Source organism: Dermacentor albipictus, chromosome 9 (genome assembly GCF_038994185.2).
Source record: "Dermacentor albipictus isolate Rhodes 1998 colony chromosome 9, USDA_Dalb.pri_finalv2, whole genome shotgun sequence".
Classification (NCBI taxonomy): domain Eukaryota; kingdom Metazoa; phylum Arthropoda; class Arachnida; order Ixodida; family Ixodidae; genus Dermacentor; species Dermacentor albipictus.
In genome coordinates this window covers 19,495,604-19,510,706 of record NC_091829.1, presented here as the reverse complement: position 1 = coordinate 19,510,706, position 15,103 = coordinate 19,495,604, and the positions used below count along the sequence as shown (strand labels likewise).

The window sequence follows — 15,103 nt, the reverse complement described above, 5'->3', positions numbered from 1 at the left end:
GTTAAGACAGTGTCACAATGTTAACACGAGCACAGACAAGCGCTTTTATCGACTGATTTATTAGGAGTGCCAGTGATTGTGCGTTTCTCTAAACTCTGCAGCGCTGTATTCTACTCACTATCCTCCTTGTAACGCGCGCCAGGCAGATGGCCAAAGTGGTGCATGTATACAGTATGGTTGCTTTGTATAAGGGGAAGCGCCGGGCAGTTTTAGACATTGCGATATGCGCCAACTGCGACGCGTGCTCAAATTTACTGCGGCTTGTGTAATTTCTGTGTGTTGGGCTGTACTGGTAAATCGCAAAGCGTGCAGCCTCTTACGCTGCTCTTTGGTGGTTACCGATCGTCACTATAGAATGATTCGCTTTTTTAGCAAACACTTTCGCCGCAAGAGTTGCTGGTTCGCGAGAAAACGGGAAGCGATTGATTGATTGATTGATTGATTGATTGGTTGATTGGCTTTGATGACCGAAGGCAATGTAAAGGCTATGAGGAAGCCCGAAATAGAAGACTCCGGATCGATTTTGACCACCTGGGGTTTTTTAACACGCCCCTAGAGCGTGGTGCTGGAGTGCTCTTGTGTTCCACTCAGCCCCTGCGAGTGAGGCCGTCAGGTGTCGGGAATCGAACCCGTGACCCTGTGGTCAAACCCCGTGCGCCATAGGCACGAACCCATTGCGGAGGCCTCAAGGCGGGAATCGAGGGCGTATAGAGATGTCGCGGCCTCACAACGCATGGACTGCAAGATGCAGAAGTACCGCGGCCTAAATAGGTCGGCACGTATACGGCGAGCTGTTTCAAACGCAGCTTCAACAGGTCCACGGCGTATTTCAGCTTCGCAACCGACGTGCAGCAATACGCTCGCAACGCCACCGCTCGCACCACCGGTTAGAACCAGCGTGAAAGGCCACTCGCTTCTGTTCCACGGTGCCGTCGCCACCCGCCCCCCATCATAGCGGGCACCACACAGCGTCGGCAATGTCAGGCTTCGCGTCGTGCCTTCCGAATCCCCGCTCGTCGTCGCCAACGCGTGTTGTTGCTCGCTGCTGACCGACCGGGTTTTCGGCGTCATCCGTTTTCCTTTCCTTCCTCCCACCACCCTCGTCCTTCCCGTTGTTTATTTTTTGTGTGTGCCCCGGCTTCCCGATTTACCCTTTTTTTTCTCCCTCTCGCCCGCTGCCAGCCGAGGCAAGATGAATGGCCCCGGTGGCCCGTCCTGAGTCGCGTTCGCTGGCGTTGGTTGGCGCGCGCCACGTCGCCTCACGTTGGGGGGTGCCGCTGCTCGTTGCTCTGCTCGGCGGTGGGGAAGCGGGACGCCGCATTTCAGTTCCGAGCGTCGCATCGCCGTTATATGGGGAAGAAACAGACAAAAAAAGCGGGAAAGATGGGATGAAAGTGCGAACGGTGTGTTCTGTAGGGGGAGAAAAAAGGTGGTGGGGGTCGAGCAGGATCGAGAGCTGGACCGCTGCTCTCCTTGGAGGAGCTGGTCGCCTTCCTTCGACGAACGCCGTGTGTGCTGTGTAGGGTGTAGAAGGGAGGGAAGTAGGCTCGCGGCTGTGTGCTTTGCAGGAAGGGAAGAGGACTAGGGATTCGAGCTTGTGTGCTGAAGGGGAAAAGGGAGCAGGGAGCAGGGAAAAAGGGAGTAGCACGATGGGCAGCTTGGTTGCTGTTTCGACTATAGGCGGACGTTTTCTTTCCTTGAGTGCGTTGTGTGCCCCGTGAGGGAAGGAAGAGGCAACGAGGGAGACAGATTCTAACAGTGTAACTTGTAGGGAAAGGAGATGCCGCTGCGAGCTGCGTGCAGTGGAGAAGGGGAAAAGAGGAATGACGGTTCAAGTTGTGCATCCTGTATAGGGAAGAAAGCAGCTGGGGCAGGAGTGCCAGGATTCTACCTATGGGGGAGCCGGCCGCTTCTCGCGTGTGTCGTGTACGGTAGAAGGGGAAGCGCGCGAGGTATTGGGGAAGAGGTCGAGAGCTGCGCTCGGTGTGACCTGGTCCCTGTAACGGGAACGGCGGTTGTTTACCCACTCGAGCTTTCTTAGCTGCTCGTTTTCTTTGTTCCTTCGTTTCCTTCCTTCCTTTCATTCCCGAGACGTGCTGGAGACCGTTGTTAGCCCGATCCCAGTCGTAGGTTCAAGCGGTCATTCGCTTCCGCGCGCTGTTCCCGGTTCTGTCGTTCTATATGCCAGCTCGGTTGCGCGACCTATGGCGTTCTCGAATGGAGCGCACGGAACATATTGGTGGGGCAGAACGGCGCGTTCACAGAAGTAGCATCAGTATCTGGCGTTATCCGACATTCGTGTGTGTGTGTGTTTTTTTTTATCCGTAAAACAGTGGAGCTTCGCGCTTGCATGCTCTCAGAATGTTATTCGAACAGCGCTGGAAAAAAATTAAGGAAGGTAAGGGGTATGTGGGGATACGGGTGCAGCCTGTCGGACTATAGTTGCCCTTATTTAGTCGTTGCTTTTAAGAATGCCTTCTGGGTATTTGCCACTTGTGATACGCATTCGCTCCATTTCTGCTTCAATTTCCCCTGCATTTGCGGAGACGCACGGTTCGGCTTTACATTGCACCTGACCCATTTTTCACTCAACTCTCTATCCTTCATTTTTTTTTTCCTCTGAAGAATGTCCAATAAGCTCTATTTTTGCGTCATGTTGGCGTATAGTCGCTCTAACGATTTGTTGATTTGTTTCCCCTCTTGGAGACAGCTGCTCACATCTCCCTTCCTGGAGCTGGACATGATCCACAGTGCCGGCGTATGCTGGGAGCTCACTCTCGCGGAATCACCGGTTCGAATCTTGTTCGCGTGTTCCCGGGTGAAATGAGCTCAGCTATCGTTGACATCCCAGGAGCGTTTCTTTCTGAAAGCGACCGACTTTTCCGACTCGCACGATAGATTGCGAAGCTCCCATTTTATTTTAATATGCAGTCTGTCAATATTCGTGTATGCGAGAAGTTGAGGGTGCCTATTTCATTACATTCGTGGAATGCGCTGGCCTTCGGCATGCATGCTTCCATGATGAATGACAGAAGAATGTCTTCACGTGCTTGTTGGTATATGTTGTTCTTGAAAAACGAGTACATGCAGTACGAAGAAGCGTAACGTGAAGGCACACAGATGACGTTCACCTACGAACAAAAGTATACGGACCTCAGGGTCGTCGAAAAAATGAGAATTTCTTCCTATTTAATAAGCATGAACAGAAACTGATGAGTGCATCAGAAGATTCGTAATGCCAAGTTTCGATTGCAGTCTTTAATGTCAAGTTGCATTCACAGACAGAGCGGAATATGAGTTTTACCGCGCAATCCCTGGTCCGTATACTTTTGCTCACCGGTGTAGACGGTGTAGACGTGCCCACCGTGCTCCCGAACTCGAGAAATCGGCTCCGAATCGCCTAAAGTAATAGAAATGTATACGCCGTTTCTGGCACAGATTGGAAATCTATAGTCATCCTGAAAGCCATTTTGTAGGACATCTAAAGGCAGCCGTTCATAGACTTTAAAGTCACCGCAGAGATACATACTGCTCTATTTAAACTTGAGACATATTCGAATTTACGACGATGTGTTGTTTCGTTAAAAAAAAAATAAAACGCTTACGTTTAGTAGAACAAGGGTAAGTATGCACTTGCTATATACCGTCTACGCGAACCGAAATTTGCGTAGATTACTACACCGAGCGTTTTTATACTTCCCGTTAACTCTGAATGCAGTAATAGTAGTAAATCAAATATAAAAGAAAGTAAGCAAGAAAGAACTGAAGAAAGAAAGATAGAAAAAAAAATCACGAGCCACTCCATTCTGTGAAGTTCGATGACCAGCGAAGCTTTTCAGCATACGACACAGAGGTGACACAAAATTTTGAACATAGCTACGGACTGATTTGCCGTGATTTTGATATACATTCGCGTGGACGACGGGACCGCCTCCTCGAGGAGCCGGAGGAAACTAGACACACGTGACGGTTCGATGCCACCGCCACCACGGGAGAGCGGAAGGAGTTGCGCAAGCGCTTGGAACGCCGACAAAGAGAGGGCGGTGCGGACGTAGACGTGGCCGATGCGGGTCGAAGTGTAGCGTGTGTTGTTATCAGCTTAATGTTTGATGAGATTTGCATTTAGGCCCGAGGTATTAAACTTGTTTTTCCAAGTTGGGCGGAGTGCTTAAAGCCTGCTTCAGCTCCGCCGCGTGTCGGCGCGGTATTGCACTCTCTTCGGGATCGGCGGCGTGTTTTTATGCGAAGCATATTACGAGGGCTCAACCCAGCTCCTCAGGCGCGGCGGTGACCATGAAATCACGTGACACCGTGACGTCACGACAGAGGAGAAGTGGCTTTGGCTCAACTCTTGCAAGACGGGCTGGGTGGGAATCGAACCAGGGTCTCCGGAGTGTGGGACGGAGACGCTACCACTGAGCCACGAGTACAACGCTTCAAAGCGGTACAAAAGCGCCTCTAGTGAATGCGGTGTTGCCTTAGAAACGCGCTGTTTCTAAGGCGTGCGTCTCTTGCTCAGGCGCACATTTCGTTGCCGCGCCGAACGCTGCTTTGCTCGACGCTCACCGCGTCCAATGCGGGGCGCGTAGTCGCTGCCCTGTAGCCCATTGTCTTACACCCCTTGGCGGGTCGACGGGAACGCTGTCGCGTTCCACTCTTGAAGGCGAAGAAGTAATGCATGAGTTGTTTCTTCGTCTAGCCGAACCAAATATAGCCAAGCAACAGCAGTTCACCAGGCTAAACAGTGGTTCAACAACTAAAATAAAGGCTAGTATGCTTCGCATCCTGGGCTTAACCTTACCTAAGCCACAGCCATTTTTCGTCTACGGACATCGATCCGCTGGGTAGTTTCTTCCTATGTCCCCGTCTTTTTTGCGGTCAATATGATTTGCAGTAAATACCAACTAGGCCAAACTGAAGTTCTTCTCCGCTGGGTAGTAGCCGTGTACAACTTTTCTGTATAAAAAAAGAGAGAAAGAATTGAAAGGGAGGCAGGCGATAACACGTAGAGCTGCTAATCACACTACGTACGACTGAGGCCAGTCGATTTCGTAAATTTTATGGATGCACGCGTCGCTTTGTAAGTACACCACGTCTGGCGCTACTGTTTAAGCATATATATCTATGCGGAGTGGCGTCGCGTTCGACCTCACAGCGGTGACTAAAAACACAGTGCATGTTGTATTGTCTCTTGACAGTTCCACCACCGTAACCCTCGATCTACCTGCTGCGCGGGATATGAAATCGGACGCGCTTCTGTTTGACCGCCGCACCATCATGTCGTCATGGTCGTCGTCTTCAAAGATGTCGAAGCCAAAGTCTTCTCGAGAATTATCTCATGTTAACTACCCCCCCCCCCTCTCTCTCTCTCTAGGCATTATGCAAGGGGTTTTTACTGTCTATTGTTCATAGACATGGACATAACTGAGAAGGTAATCATTCAAGAGGGATGGGGTGACTAACCTTTATATAACTACGCGCGCGCGAGAAAGAGCGAGAGAAAAAAAAAAAACACGGGAAAGACAGCACATTGCGCAGAGAAAGCAGATTCCTAAAAAGAATAAGAAATATATATATATATTTTTGTCGGCTTCCTTTCGGATCTAGTCGACCGCGATTGTCAGACTACTGTGAATTTTCTCACCTTCCGGCATCGCCTGAACGGGAAGCGGTGTTCCCTAAACCGCCGGCCGTCGTATCGGTGATTTCAATCAGTGCCGCGTGAATGACTCGCTGTCAGAACGCGGCTTAGGTCTAAACATAAGGCACTCTCTTTACGATGGAGGAAGAAAAGAGTGCTCCTCCCCCCCCCCCCGCCCTTCTCCCACTCTCGTCGTCCCGCGAGAAGAAGCGGCGGGCCGTTATAATGCGCGAATGTGGCTTTGCCGCACCCAGCGAGATCGCGACCGCCGATATCTCCGAGGCCAGGTAGTTCGCGCGAGCCACGTGTTCGGTGCGCATCGGTTGTTGCGTGCAGCACTACGGAAGCTTGATGGTGCATTCGACTGGTATCTTTAGAGCGCTGTGTGAAGCACTCTGACTGATTGAACGATGCACTGAATTGCGAGAGAGAGAGAGAGAGAGAGAGAGAGAGAGAGAGAGAGAGAGAGAGAGAGAGAGAGAGAGAGAGAGACGAAATGCAGGTAGGTTAATAGGAAGATAGATAGACATGTGGGCTACCATGCATTAGAGATGGAGTAAAGGGAGAAATAAAGAAGAAAAACTTACACAGACGAATACAGGAAAATAAAAATCACTTACACAAACGAACGCGAGACGTTGTGAAGAAACACTGGGGCTGGGAGAGGTAGCCTACTGAAGGGCTGTGGATTAATTTTCAACAGCTGGGGTTCTTTAACGTGCACCAGATCTGAGTACACAGGCGTTCCATTTTTTTTTTCATTCTCATCGAAATATGGTAGCAGCGGCCGGTAATCGAACCTGAGACCTCATGTTAGCCGCAGAACGCCACAGCTATTCACTCACCGTGGCATGTAAAACGCCCTGATAGTCTTGTGAAGCAATCAATGGAGCTTGGATTACCGAGACAAATGAATTTACTAGCATTATTACGACATTGCTCGCGCTATAGGAGATGGATTGATTGAAAGCTATATTATTCCACCGAGCTGGGGTGCCCGCCTCTTAACCTACACGCAGGTGGGGGGGCGGGGGGGAGAGGACGAAGCAGTCCCCGCGCATTGAGGACGGTGGGTCTTCACGGCCTCAACGGCCAGGCTGATTGCTCGACGCTGGTCGTCTTCAGCCTCGCTCATGCATGGAGCAAGGCCTCCCAGGCTTCTCTACTGTCAATCTCCCTTGGCCCCTGGGGAGCCTGCACACTCCCATATTACATGGCCTAGCGTACCTTTCTCCTCATAATTTTTGCGGAGGGCGTCGTTATAGGAGAATACTTATCGTGACATCACGATGAAGCTTAGTTACTTTGTTAAGCGGCCTTTGAAGCTTCGCAGCGGCACTGGGAAACGACCAAATCAATGTGCCACGAGAGTCCGAGCTGCAGGGGCAAGTCTATAGGTTATTTAAGTCAAACCAGAGGGCACACAAAGATAGTAGCGCCTTGACTTGCAATAATCTATTTAATTGCTGGCTTAACGCATTAGTAGCTAAGGTAACAGTTATCCACGAAAGACCCGCGCTCCTTGACGAAATACCAGTTCGTATGGTAAACGATATAGCCTCAACTTAGGCATGCCATCCCAGACAGTGCGAGAAATCAGCTATCATCCTCCGTGTTTACACTTGCCGTATACACTTCCCTCCCATCTAATCACATAACTTGTTTCTAAATGTTCTGCGCATTGCTTCGGCTTTGACCAAAATCTGAACAATTAACCGGGACTTCATTGCAGTGAAGGGCGGTGCACTTCGCGAAGCGAACGCCTGAGAAATCTCGCGGTTTGACACAGCGAGATTCCTCATGCATGTGACTGCAGCCGTATAAAGTGCCGTTGCTGCACGGAACTTCACGCTCGTCGTTTGTTGATGCGGATATCTCGAATCCGTCTCCTCCCCGTCCATCGCTCGTCAAATACAAGCGGGAGCAGGGATGCAGCAGAGGCGAATCAAGTCGAGCACTCGTCCACCCAACCCGCTTCCCACCCGAAGTACGCGAGCGAGCCACTTGGAGGCGCTGGTTTCCAACCCCGCCGCCCGAGCGGCGGCAGATAAGATCTCCGGGCCGACGCGTGGCGGCATCTCCTCCTCCCCTTGTCGCTCTCGTACGCTTCCAGCGCGGCGAGTTCTTATCGCACCGACGAGTGGCTTAGAAGTCACGTCACTCTGATTCGCCGATGGCATTGCCGAGGTCTCTCTATATTGCCCAGTCTGAGGATAAGTGGTGTTGTGTGGTAGACGCTGAGAGTGACTGCATACTGCTGGGGCGAGGACTGCCATTTGCTTCTGTCCTCCCCCCTCTTCTGTGTGTTATGCGGCATTGGCGTGTCTGCGCGTATGTGTGTGTGTGTGTTGCGGGGAGGATTTGACACGACGACGAACACAGATGGCGGGCTCCGATAGGAACGCCCGTCTTCTTCTTTCGGGGGGGGGACCCGGATTCGCGTGGAAGGTGTCGGACCGCGTTCGTCCGCGGTGCCTGCCTTCCGGCATTTGCGAGTGGCGGAGTACGCGAATTCTCGCGAAGGTTCGGGCGTTCGATAACCATCTCGTAACGCGTTCGCGGGTCTTTCAAACGCGGCCCCCGGTGGAAAACGGAGCCCGCTCCGCGCGGTGTGCTTTGAGGATCGGCTCGGATATACGTGACTTGTGGGTTTGCTGAATGTGGGGATCTCGTTTACAGCGTTGTAAGGGAGACGTTATAGTGAAGGAAGCTTGAGATAACTTCTCGCGATAACTGCGAGGTGGCTGTCTCGATTTTTTGTCGGAGGTGCTAGGACTGCGTCAATGCCGGAGCATGTAGTTGACCGGCGGTAAAAAGTAAGTGACTGAAATTAGATAACGCTTTGTCATTGCAGTTTATTGCATCACGGCGCACTTGCGCTGTTGTTATTGCGTTTAAGCAGGCTATCGTTTTTATTTAGGCCTGCAGCTGATGAGTGCTGACGATAAGCATCGGGCCACACTTTACGTGTCTCCTAGGTGTCTTTTTAATAAGTAAAAGTAAAGCTAAGCGTTTGTAGGAGTTGTACTCCTTGAGCTGTTTACTCGTTGAGGAGGACATTGCTTGCACGAGAAACTGAAATGCATAATTGCATTATTTCTATGCTTAATTTTTAAACTGTTCATTTTACGGTACGCAATGCATTCTACCAATTAGAGCCGGAAAGTTCGCAAGACATGTCCACTTCAGAAAGAAGTTTGACGTTCGGATCAGTTGCGAAATGTCCCTTCGTGAATCGTTTGTCGAAATGCGTTGGTGTTCCAGTTAACTTTCTCCAGCGCAGCTTGGGAAAGGGTCTTGTTGGTGATCTAAGTAGAGCGACAGTGCGTTTTCTCCTCAAGTTCGACGGCGCTTGTCAGAAGTCTGGTGCTAACTTTAAAATTCGTTCCCAGGGGACGCGCCATGGGAACTCACTGGCTTCAGTGCACAGTTCGCAACATGGAATTAGTTAAAAAGGTCATGTAAACTTTCTGATTAGCTAAATGTGGGGTTTGATTTCTCGTGCATATAAAGACCGCATTCTCATGAAATTTACGCCAACTACTACACTATTGTGCTGCCTGCCACATGCGATCTGATAAAGTTCTATCAAGAACAAAACAGAAAATAAAGTCATCATGACAATCTTTGTAACACAACAGCAACTGGGTGTTCAGCAAAATTTTGACACGTACGTGTTCGGTCCAGTGCCGTAGGAAATGTGCAAGTACACTTTGCAACGACACATAGTGACGCCTTGCTTGCACGGTACACGTAGAAAAGCGAATATAGTGTGCCTTGCGTAGCTGGTTATGTCGCTATTCTCACTCTTGCTTCGAAAGGACTAGAAGTTACGCAACTATTTCCGTGACCACCCCCTCCCCGCACAGTTGCCACCGATTTCACGGCCTCACTTGCGTGACGGAGACGCCTAAGAAATTGGCAAATAGCGTGTCTTCCGACAATAGGACGTTTCAAACTATCGGCGAAGTAGTGTTACGCAAAGCCAATATGAAAATCGTATCTCTCGTATGGCGACTTCCAAATCCCGCACGCCCGGCCTGGCTTATGCTACGTCGATGTATGATAACGGCAGCTCTCGAAAAGTCGCAGCGCGCGCCCATCACTTTCGCGTCGGTGCGTCAACAAGTCGTCGTCGTCGTCGTTCCCGTCGACAACGACGTTGTCACCGGCGCCCTTCAAGCCACAATGATTCGCCGCGCTCACGCACATTTCACGCCGGAGGCCACTCGATTTCCGCCGCCTTTTCTTCGCGCTAGATGTCGTTGCATGTCGTCTTCTCCAGACACGAGGCGAACGAGCTGCCGCAGCCGATGCATAGAATTCGGCCATAGCTGTGCGGGAACCGCACCGATGGTTCGGAAAAATAAGGTGGTGGGAGGGGGGAGGGGATGCTGGAGGGGAACGTAGATCTTAGAGGGATTTCCGCTTTCGACACAGGTGATGCGTGTTACCATACCTTATCACGCGGTGTAAGCGACCGGGGCGACGCCCAGCGCCAGAAGCTGGAACTAACAGCGGGACATTCGAAGGCGCCCGCATCGAAAGAGGGCACAGGAGCTTGTCCCACGAGCGGAACGCTTTCCTAATGCCACCGCGACGAGCCATTCATACACAACGGACCGGGGTTGAATGGCGCATTCTACCCGAGTCGCGACAAGACCGAGGTTCGGCCAAGCGGTGTGCGAACATATGCCGCGTTTCGGGCGATCTGACGCTGCCGGCTTCTTCGACACAAAAGGAGGCGAAGCGAAAAAAAGAAGAGAGTAAGTTCCCTGACAGGGGTGGCTTTCTTGTTGAATCTTTTGGCGTGGCGTCCTCGCCGGCACCGTCTCGGTTCTTTAGGGCCGTACTGTCTCGCGGCTCCGACCAGTGCGGTGCCTTGTTAGCTTTTCTTCGGCGACGAATGCGCACGCGCGCGCTCTTCTTTTGATGGCGACCGAGAATGGCCGCGACATGTGTACCAGCCCCCCGTGAACATGCTTTCGTTTCGCTCCCATGAATGTCGCCGCAACCAACCAAACCAACCCCGCCGGCGGGGTTGATAATAGGTCCCGCGGGTCGGGGTAACGGGGGGATTCAAGCGACTGCCGCCTGTTCGTTGGCCCCCGAGGTACGCGTAGATGGACGGCGCCCGGAGAAAGCCTTCTGCTGCTTCTACCTTTCGATGACAAAAGAGATTCGACCCCACCACCTCTCCGGGGCGCGCCTCGGCAGACATCTGCTTGCTGCTGCCGCGGCTTTAGTACGACGCCTAAGAAGCATGCTCTCCGGCCATGCCTTTACGTCTTGCAGTGTCCCCCTACGTGCCACACCGCACCCTGCTTACCCTTGCTGCTTCCCGTTCGTCCTTACATCGCGAGATCCGACGCCTCGGCGGCGTTGTAAAGCGGTTCGCGGAGCTAAGGTTGGCTTCAATAAAGGAGAGCAGCTTCTGCGCTCCGCTCCTGCTCTGTAAAACCGTGCAACGGTTCGCGGATGGGCATGATGCATCCAGACGTCGCCACCTTATACCTGCGCTGCAAGAAATAGGACTGTGTTTCTGCGCTTCCTACTCTCGCATATACAGCATCACTCGAGTCTTTAGTTTCTATGTGATGAGCGGGTGCGCTTTCTTCGCCCATACTCGACAAAAACAACGCTCTGAATTTGTACGCGTTTTAATCTCGTAAGTTCAAAGCGCGCGTTTCTGCGACGTCGTCGTCTGCTTGCGCCGCTTTCGACTGCAGACGACAACGCGGACGCACGCACACCGCGGAGGCATCGCGGATGAACACAGATGCGCCAGTGCTTTTCGTAGGAATATGACCACATGTGGCAGGCAACACGCTGCACAGTTCTGAGTGAGTCTCTCCGCTTCACACGGGGTCGTGTGCGTGAAGCGTTGACTCGCAACGATGAGCGGTGTGCGTGTTTCGTATGGTGCAGGGAAGGGGGGGGGGGGGGGGGTTCGCCACAATAAGCGCGTGTCGTGTTGCGGCGGGGACCCCTTGCGGTGTCCCTGTTTGAACTTCTGATGACCTCTTCCTCTTTCACCTCTCCGAGTGCGAAGGCTGGTGCGTGCTGGCGGCCGAGCGAGTCCAGCGTTCTCTTCTATTCACGCGCTCTCTCCCCTTTCCCCTCGAGCTTTGAAAGTACAGCGGAGAAGAGTCCTGTTCCGGGGCTGCTCACTTTGACGTCAACTTCCTGCACCAGTTCTCCGCACGCTGTGGGCGCGCGGGGATGTCGTAGTACCGCCGCTGTGCACGCACCCGAAAAAGTTTGCTCGAGCGCGACGGATGCCGCAAAAAAGGAGTCCGCGGCCGTTATTATATTCCGGGCGAGTAGCGTGACGTGTGGCAGTGTCACGTGAAAAGGGCCGGCAGGGGCACTTCGGTCGCAGAGGACGTACACGCGCGTTCCGCAGGCTTGGCTTGGCTTGGCCGCGCGCGGTCCAGGCGTGGCGCATTGCGGCTGACAGGCGAAGCCGTGACTGCTCGCTTGACGCCCATTATCCCCGGTTTTTGGGGCAGAAATTGAACATCGCAAGGTGAAAAGCGGAGAGGGCTGTGTGGAGAAAAAAAAGCTTGGGTCAATCCACAAGACGGTGTTGCGTACAGGAGAGCTAATTTGCATAGGCCACGTATATTTGTTACCCGGCCGGATGTCAACTGCATTTGCGAAGCACAGAACCTGGATTTCTCGGAGGCAACGTAGTTAGAAATTCGCAGAGAATGACGATGACATCAGGTGCGAACTCGTTGTTCTTTGATATGCCTCATCAAGCCGACATTGACTCGTTTACGTAGGCGTTGTCCCACCGGTGGAATGTGATGCAGAAAGAACAGAGTCCGTGTTTATGGAGAGAGTTGGGTGATGAGACTTCACAACTATAAGCGACTTCGTATTCACGGTTGCGATGTGGACCACTCGAATGTCGAAATGAAAACTTGTTTTCAACCGTGCCCCTCGATATATCGGTCCCTCACACTGCTTTCTTTTTTTCTCCTAGAGGTATATATGTTTGGTACTTTGAAGCGCGGAAGTCACAAACGTTTGCACCACACAATGGAATCCGAGTGTAAACCTTACTGCCCACTTCATCGGTCTTTCGAAACGAGGTTTCGCAGGGCTGTGGGTGCATAGAAAGCACATTTATTTCCGAGGGAGCGGTCCCGTTGTCCTGTAATTTGCATTAACGATCGTGCCTGAACTCTACCCTTGAACGTGTTGCTCAACTCTTCTATCCAAAGTCTTAACGTATATACTGCATCTTTTCAGACGTTTCGTAACGTTCAGTTTTTCTCATGCATGCTTCTTTTTTATGTTCAAGCTTTCATTATTTGCTATTCATAGGGCTATAGAAGCTCTGCGAACAGATTCTATCACTCGAGTAAAAAAAGTTGAAGCTCTCGACGACACAGTCGATTTTAAGGCGAGCTTGTGTTTTTTTGGAAACGACGCACGAGACCCAGGTTGTTCATTTCGAAACCCTGATTTCAAATATGCACTTAGCTTTCGCCAACCCGGCTTTACTGATGTTATTATCTTGTCTTCGTATTTGTAGCATTATCCGGCAGTCCTTAAAGGTTTCTTAACCCAACCGCAATGCCCCAAAGCTTACGCCCGCGAAAATGACACCTGCATGCTTGACATAATCTCGAAAGCGAAATCTCTGCCACTCACATCCCGCCGTTATAAGTATAGTTTAACCGTCTATAACACTTGTCCCTCGAATATTTATTTCGCCATGCTGGCTTCTTTTTCTTTTCAGCCAACGGGCTTCCAACGAGTGCATCATTAATGCCCACCACGGCTCCCTCACCAGTGCATACTAATGTATGGACGCAGGAAAGCGAGACAACGTTGTCTCGCAAATATGAAGCCGCGCCAGCCTTCCACTCAAGTGCGCGCCGAAGCCGCATGGGGGCGATACTGGTGTACATTGCGACGCGGAACACGCGCAGGCCGTTCGCGGAAGCGGACACCGCGGAACTGCGCGAAGATCTCTTTAAATATTTATCGACGCGAGTTGTCGATAACCATCTCCTCGTCCGGGGGAAGCGGTATACGCAGGGGGCCGCATTTGCGAATGGCCGAGCAGCGCCCCCTATAGCTGCTTCGTCCGGAAAAGCGGCGCCCTGGGAGTTTCGGGCTGGCCCGCAGGGGAGTTGCTGCGTGGAACGGCGGAGCATCGAAAAGGCAGCGTTTTTGTAGCTGGTGGCTTTGGCCGTCTCGATGCGGCTTTGAGCCGTACATTCGCACTTGGCAGGGGGTGACCGTTGCTGTAATTTCTTTCCCGATCTTCAGATGTCGTTGGTTTCTTCTGCGCTTGCGCGTGCGTTTTGGGACATGTACGGGGATTTGCGAGTGTTTTCCTCGCCGAGTAACCTCACTGTAGACCAGCACGCGTAGGCCCTTCAGTGTATCGTCAAAGTTTGCAGTAGTTGGTTCTTTTTAATTCTAGTATTCTTTGAATGCCTCTTTGTATTGCTTTATGAGAATTACCTGAAGTGAGCTCACCGCCGTAAGCGCTAGTCGTTTCGGGCTGGTTCGTCAATTCAAAGAAAAAACTCGAGCAACTTGAGAAATAGGCGGTAAATTGGTAAATGCTATCAACAAAGCGCAGCCAACCCAAATGGTCACTGCAAACGAATACTTGTTGTGAGAGAAAGTAATCTAGTTTTGGCGTGCTCGAAACAATAATCAGCGAGTAGGAGAGAGAGAGAGATGACGAGGAAAGGCAGGAGAGGTTCTCATTATAGCTTCTATGCTGCCGACAAAATCAACGCAGTAACGGCATATTCCTTTCGCTCCTGGCAATTTACGAGTACCCAGCTGAACCTGGCATCCTCCGTTATTTGGGGGGGATGACGCCACATCGTTAAATGCACCGCCAGCTATCAAATATTCTCTTCCTGTTTCACCTTATTGTCGTGCCCTTATAGTTAGACAAAGGCCATCAATTCCTTGAATTTATCACTCGTTTGCTATACTGTGACAAGTTTTCATTGATACCGTCTATTGTGATGTGAGATAAAAGCTGCGATAGTGCAGTGACTATATATGATTGAGCTGCTCAGCTGGATATCGATGTCTGGTTCGATCCAGGCCACTTCGGCCACACCTTAATGGAGGCGAAATGCAAAAACGATGGTGCACTTAGGTTTAGGTCCACTTTAAATAATCTCATGCAGTGAAAATTAATCCGGAGCACCTAGAAGTTAACTTGGGAGATGACACAAGTCAGAAGTAATAAAGAATTAGCGAGGTAACGGAAAAAACGTGGAGTTTATACAGTTATACACAAGCAGAAACTTCCAAAAGCAGCTACGTCGGTGCATCTCGAACTAGCATCATGGTAATATTTCCATGCCATTGACGCATTGTGTGGTTCGAGCTGGTTTATTTTTGTCGTGTTTTGCCGCCTCATTGAATGTAATAGCTTTCCCACTTGGTGACTTATTACGCGCTTTGCTGTGA

The 15,103-nt window shown here is 51.3% G+C and overlaps 1 protein-coding gene and 1 non-coding gene across 2 annotated transcripts in view; both read left to right on the top strand.

Annotated features, from left to right (window-relative positions):
* LOC139049761 (latrophilin Cirl-like) overlaps positions 1-15,103 on the top strand; it is a 1,359,947-nt gene that overhangs the window by 252,885 nt on the left and 1,091,959 nt on the right. The gene's annotated exons all lie outside the window — the stretch shown is intronic.
* On the top strand, positions 4,054-4,238 carry LOC135917353 (U2 spliceosomal RNA). The gene has a single exon (XR_011508820.1). It is a non-coding gene; the product is annotated as a U2 spliceosomal RNA (small nuclear RNA).